Consider the following 6,643-nt stretch of genomic DNA (forward strand, 5'->3'; position numbering starts at 1 on the left):
CACAATAGAGTTGGATCTTGCCTCAAGTATGGTTTAATGAATAGACTTTGATGAAAGTCTAATAAAGAGTACACAACAAATTAGAGAGAAATTTGAGATATTCTTATGTGCAAATAAAATGACATAATGATGGCTCTATTCAAATGTGCAATTCTAGAAGTGTAGTTGGCAATCTAGATGAATTCTTGATGAAGAGCTTAAACCTTTGTGAATGAACCTTGATGGGGGGAAATGCATGAATCATAGTTTTATGGTTGCTCTTGGAGGGTCTTCTTTTTATAGCCCATAAAGGTGATAAGTCAATATGACCAATGTCTTATGTTGTTAACCTTAGCTAGTTGACCAATGAACATTAGAGAATATCCCCTTTATTATCAAGTGGAGGGCACATCTTTTGATAACTTGCAAGGGGGATACTAGTTCCCTAGAACACCTAGGCAAGGGGTATAACCCTCAGGCTACTCCATATACACCTCTTCAAGCAAGTCACCATTCAAGAATGCATTTTTTACATCCATTTTCCATAATTTCCAGCCCTTAGATGCCTCTAATGCAATGAATATTCTCATCATTGCCATCTACACCTCATGCTACTCCATACAAGTCTCCTCGTAATCTAGGCCATATTGCTATGCATATTTATTTGCAACCAGCTAGGCTTTATACCTTTCCAATGAACCATCTAACTTGCATTTCACTTTATAAACCCATTTATAGCCAATGGGTACTTTGCCTTGAGGAAAATGGACCAATTTCCATGTCTCTTTTTCAACGAATGCTACATATTCCTCATCCATGGAAGCACACCAATTGTCATTTGTAACTGCCTCACTGAACTTCGTAGGCTCTCTCTAGCCTGACACTTTAGTCATATATGCATAGTTTCTGGCTGAATACCCACTATATGTTAGCCTATCAACTAGTTTTTTGACCCTTTCAAAACTCCTCAATTGCGGTGCACTCTAGGGTTGCCTCTCATGAGGCGGCACATACCTGCTTTGCCTTGCACCAAGTGTCATAATTGATGGTATGCCCAATTCACTATCAAGACTATCATTGCTAGGTGACTCATATCTAGTTGTAAGTAGGTGAGTCACATCGTCACACATCTTTTCTTTTCCTTTATCCAATCTCCCCCTCACTGACATACCCATGTTAGTGGATGCAATAGCATGATTGTGGAGTCATCCTATCCAAGGACTAGAACCTGTTGATCCACTCATAGACATACTAGGTGAATGATAATTTTTAGCATAAGTAGGGTTGGTTGGTCCATCATAGACCACTACATTCGGATTACCATACCTTGAAGCCAGCTCATCAAAACTTTGCTGGGGGGTAAAGGCACCTCTGCCTAGCTGCCTATGTATTACTACACTAATAGTACCCGCACTGCACACTATAGGTGGTGGGCACCCATCAGCATCACTTTATTATTTATTCTTTTAGTGACAATTTGAATAAAGTAAGGGCCGATCAAACATTGTGACTGTTGGATTTCCCATTTGGTCTCTCTCTTTCTTGATCTTGCTCTCTCGCCATAGCTCTTCCAAGGAAGATTTGATCCTTCTCACCTTTCAACTGGTATCAAAGCATGATTGCTTGAGCATTCCGACTTGATTCATGACTCCTTCAACTTCCTATTGATTACCTACACTCATTGGGTCTCTTTTCGGGGGCAGCCATAGCCGACTCTCTCAAGCTCCCGTCACTCCCCGACTTCCGGCCCATTTGGGCACCCCTAGGGCATTCCTTCAGAGGTATTGGAGCTCTATTTTGTTATTTTACGTCAGTCCACATGTTTTGTGAAGCAAGGCAGCCATGTCCTCTTGCTTCTTGTGATGCCTATTCTCTATCGGTGACTTTTCCCTTCAAGAGGGAGCTCCCGAGGGTCCTTGACTACTGCCCGAACCTTGCTACCTAGAAGATCACCAGTGGCATACTTGTGCTTGCTAGAGATGCCAAGGTTGGCAGCCTCTATCCTCTTGTAGTTGATGGGTTCTTTATTGACCATGTTTTGTCAATCAGTTCCATCCCACATGTATCTCTTTGGCATGCCCGTCCGGGCCATATGTCATTGAAGGGAATGAAAATGCTTTCTAATTTGCAGTACTTACCACCCCTTGGTTATGCATGTTTTGATTCATGTGAGCATTGTCTTTATGGGAGACAGAATAGGAATACACATAAGAAGTTTGGTTGGACATGCATGAGTGAGCCCCTAGCATTGGTACATTCAGATGTTTGTGGGCTCATGCCCTATTATTGTATGGGTGGTGCAAAGTATTTTGTGACATTCATTGATGATTTTTCACGTAAAGTCTAGGCTTATTACCCCATTAAGCTTAAATCTGATGTCTTGGCTGTGTTTTAGAGATGGCTTGCGTTAATTGAGAACCAGACTAGGCATAGGCTGAAATGTCTTAGGACTAACAATGGGGGAGAATATGTGTCATGTGCCTTTGAGCAACTATGTGACAAGAGGGGTATTAAGTGTCTATTGACTGCCCCCTATACCCCACCCCAAAATGGTTTGGCTGAGTGGATGAATAGAACCATCCTGGAGTGTGTACAAAATATGCCCAAAACAAACCATTTTGGAGCTTTTGTGCTGAGGCAATCAATACAGATGTGCATGTCATCAATAGATCACCTTCCAATGGTCTGGATTTCTAGGTTGTAGAGGAGGTATGGACTAGAAAAGCTCCATCTTATGCACATCTATGTATCTTTGGATGTGAGGCATTCTGCTATGTGCCCAAGGACAAGCAAACTAATTCGGATCCTAAGAGTGTCAAATGCATTTTCCTTGGCTATGGAGATGCAGGCGAGATGGATTCCTACCACTGGGATCCACACACACGGAAAGTCATCCGTAGCCATGATGTAGTCTTTCGTGAAGACAAGATGTATTTGCAGCCTGAGAAGGTGGTAGAGATACATAGGGTTATATTCCAAGAGGAGGCACATACTCTTGCACAACTAGTTGGACAGCCACCAGTAATAGTTGGTACACATGGCCAGGGTGTTGCACAGGATGCTAGACATGTAGCAAATCCTGCAATGAGACAGTCTACTAGAGCTAGACATTCACCTAATCGATTTGAGCCCTCGATGCATTATGTATTAGTTATAGATCAAGAGAGTCTCTCACCTATGATAAGGCTATGTGCAAGGGTGATAGTCACTCCTAGAAGAGGGCTATGCAGTCTAAGATGGACTCCCTACATAAGAATATGACTTGGGATTTGGTTGCATTGCCTAATGACAAGAAGGCTTTGCCATGTAAATGAGTGTATAAGATGAAAAGTACCCCTAAGCACCCCAACCTGGCTTATAAGGCAAGACTTATTGCTAAGGGTTTTAAGCAAGAGCATGGAGTTGACTTTGATCAAGTCTTTTCTCCTGTGCTCAAGATGACCACCTTACGCTTGGTTTTGGCCTTAGTTACACAGCTTGACTTAGACATGCATCAAATGGATGTCAAGACTGCATTCTTGCATGATGAGATTTACATGGAGCAGCTTAAGGGCTTTGCAAAGCTGGCAGGGATGCAAGTTGAATAAAAGTATTTATGTATTGAAGCAAGCACTAGGGAGTGGTATCATAAGTTTGATGCCTCTATGCAGTCACAGGGCTACATCATGAATGCTATGGATTCGTGTCTTTACACAAAGACAACCTGTGATGGCTCATTGCTTATTTTGGTACTTTATGTGGATGATATGCTGATAGCAAGGGAAGCTCATGATGAGCTAGATGCTCTTAAATCTCAACTGAAGAAGAGCTTTGAGATGAAGGATTTGGGACAGGCCTCTCACATTCTTGGTATGCGCATTAAGCACGATAGGTATCTACTCTACCTCTCACAGAGGGAGTACATTCATAAAGTCCTTGAGCATTTTTGCATGCATGATGTGAAGCCTATTGGTTTTCCATTACCTTCTTATGTGAAGGTTTCATAGGCTGATTTTCCACAGACAGATGAGGAGAGGAGGACTAAGATGGCCAGGATCTCTTATGCATCAGCTTATGGGTAGTTTGATGTATGCCATGATAGCCACTCGACCAAATATTGCCTTTGCAGTTGGTGTTGTGGCATGCTATATGGCTACACTTGGCAAGAAACATTGGGATGCCGTGAAGGGTATCATGAGATACTTGAAAGTCACACTAGATATGTGTATTTGCTATGGCAGCCACGATATAGGAGTTGTGGGGTACACAAACTCCAATTATGCAAGACATGAAAATAGTAGGAAGTTCACTTCTGGCTATGCATTCACCTATGCTGGAGGTGTTGTCTCTTGGATGTCCGGGGTTCAAAAGTGTACGGCTCTCTCTACCACTGAGACTGAGTATGTTACAGCCATTGAGGCTTGCAAGAAGGCCATATGGTTGGGCCATTTGGTTCATGACCTTGGGATTGATTCTATACCTACGTTGCATTTGGATTCTATGAGTGCTATTCAGCTAGCCAAGAATCTGGTCTTCCATGCGAAAACAAAGCATATTGAGGTGAGGTATCACTTTATATGTGGGGTCATGGAGGACTGTTGAGAATCAGCAATCACACTCAAACAGCCTCTTTTGTATGGAGTCTCAGGGTCAAGGACATGCAGGCTAACTTATCCCATATGCACAATGGTGCTTACTGCAGTTTCCTACTTTCCTATAAAGCATTGTACTTGCTTCCTTTCTTAATGCAATGATAGTACTCTTTTCATTTCAGTAAAGTATCAATGTCATTGTCCACATACACAAGATTGTGTTTATGAGTCCAAGTCTCAATCTTGGAACCTAATTCACTTGTGTAACAAACAGTGTCCTTTCCATCATGAGTCTACACTTCTTTTTCCATCCTCCATAGCTTCCGGTTTTGCCATGCTCTAGATCCCGCATTTCTCACATGGTATCAGAGCCCAGTTGGGCATGGCATTGCTTGTCTAGCCTCTCTTGATTCCTTTCAACCTCAGTCTAGCTCAATGTCAGCTCATGACTTCATCTCCCAACTCTACTCTCACTGAAGCTTCCATGGCAGCCATAGCCAGCAGCACCCTGTCAGATTGAGCTGCTTATATCTCACTCCACAGGTCAAATCTCTTGGAGCTTCCTTCTGGAAAAGTATTCCCCAACTCACAAAGCTTCCCTGTATCACATCAATCCAGGACATTGGACCATCTGGAGCTCAGCATCGTGAAAATCCCCAATCTCTGCTCTGTGTCTGCCATAGCCAGACAGGACCTACCTTGCTTGGAGCTTCCATAACTCTTCAACCAGGCCATTTCAGCCCACAATTTCTTCTAGGAAGTTGTTCCTCTGCTCAAGGCGCTTCATCCTGGCACAATAATCGATGACATTACTGCGCCCTGGCTTCAGCATTGCAAAAATCGCGGAATCCTGTCAGAAATGCGCCTGCTGCTGTTCGACATGACTGTGCACTGCATACTATCCACGATTTTGATGATTATGATAGGGATTTTGTAGCCCATGAAATCAGCTTCCTAGGCATATAAAAAATTTTGAAAATGATCCACTGTAGCTCCTGCAATCAACAAAAAACCAGGCCCCTGTCTCAGAAACCCTAAATTCCACCATAGCCAAAGCTTCAAAATCTTGACATTTTTTCACTGTTTCTCTCACTGAAGTTATCAACAGTGATTTTAATCACTGAGCAATACTCTCTGAAGTTCATTAAAGTACTGTCACTCAGATCTGAAGGCATCAGCATCAAATCAAGAAGGGGAAGATCACTTGGAGTAAAAGACTTTTGCAGATTTGGTATTCATTGACACTCAGTTAGTGCTTTCTAGCACTTGTGTCTCTCAATCAATTCTTCTGTTGCTCAAATCTAATAAAGTCTGAAGTTGATTTGCTACTGTTCGCGTAAATCTAACATGGGCAAAGACTCTCCAAATGCTCGATTCAAAGGAGTCGGATTCCACACTTGGCAAACCCGCATCAAGCTCATCCTGATGAAGAAGGGTCTCTGGGCCATCACAAATGGCAAAGAGAAGAAACCTCGGGACGCGGACCTTGCAACTACTTGGCAAAAGAATGATGATAGAGCTGAGGCCATTATCAAACAGGAGCTAGACGACAGTTATATTCATCATGTGGATAACTGTGAGACCTCACAGGATACATGGAAAAGACTTGACACCCTGTTCGGTGCACAATCTAAATCATCAAAGTATGGTCTCCTGATTGAGTTCTTCAGGCTTGAAATGAAGTCCAGCACATCACTTGCCACACATCTCAATTACATGGAAGGACTCCTAACCCAACTTGCAGGAATAAACATTAAAATGGATGAAGATGTTTGCATCGGTGTTCTACTTAAGAGCTTGCCTCCTGAATATAATAATGTATCAACAACTTTAATCAACATGCCAAATCCTGAACTTGTTGATATCCAGGCATCACTGTTAGAAGAAGAAAAGAAGCTAAAAACCAAAGAAGAACCAAGTACCTCTAGAGATGAGCATGCATTATATGTTGGAAACAGGTACAAAGGCAAGAAGGATCAGCTCTTTTGTGACTTCTGCAAAAGGACCGGACACACCGAGAAGTTCTGCCACGCAAGAAAGAGATCCCAAAAGGCCTATCTAGTTGCAGTCAAAGAAGAAGAAGAAAATGGAGC

Source organism: Lygodium microphyllum, chromosome 12, assembly GCF_053477565.2.
Source record: "Lygodium microphyllum isolate KBCC chromosome 12, Lygodium_microphyllum_v1.1.10, whole genome shotgun sequence".
NCBI classification, from domain to species: domain Eukaryota; kingdom Viridiplantae; phylum Streptophyta; class Polypodiopsida; order Schizaeales; family Lygodiaceae; genus Lygodium; species Lygodium microphyllum.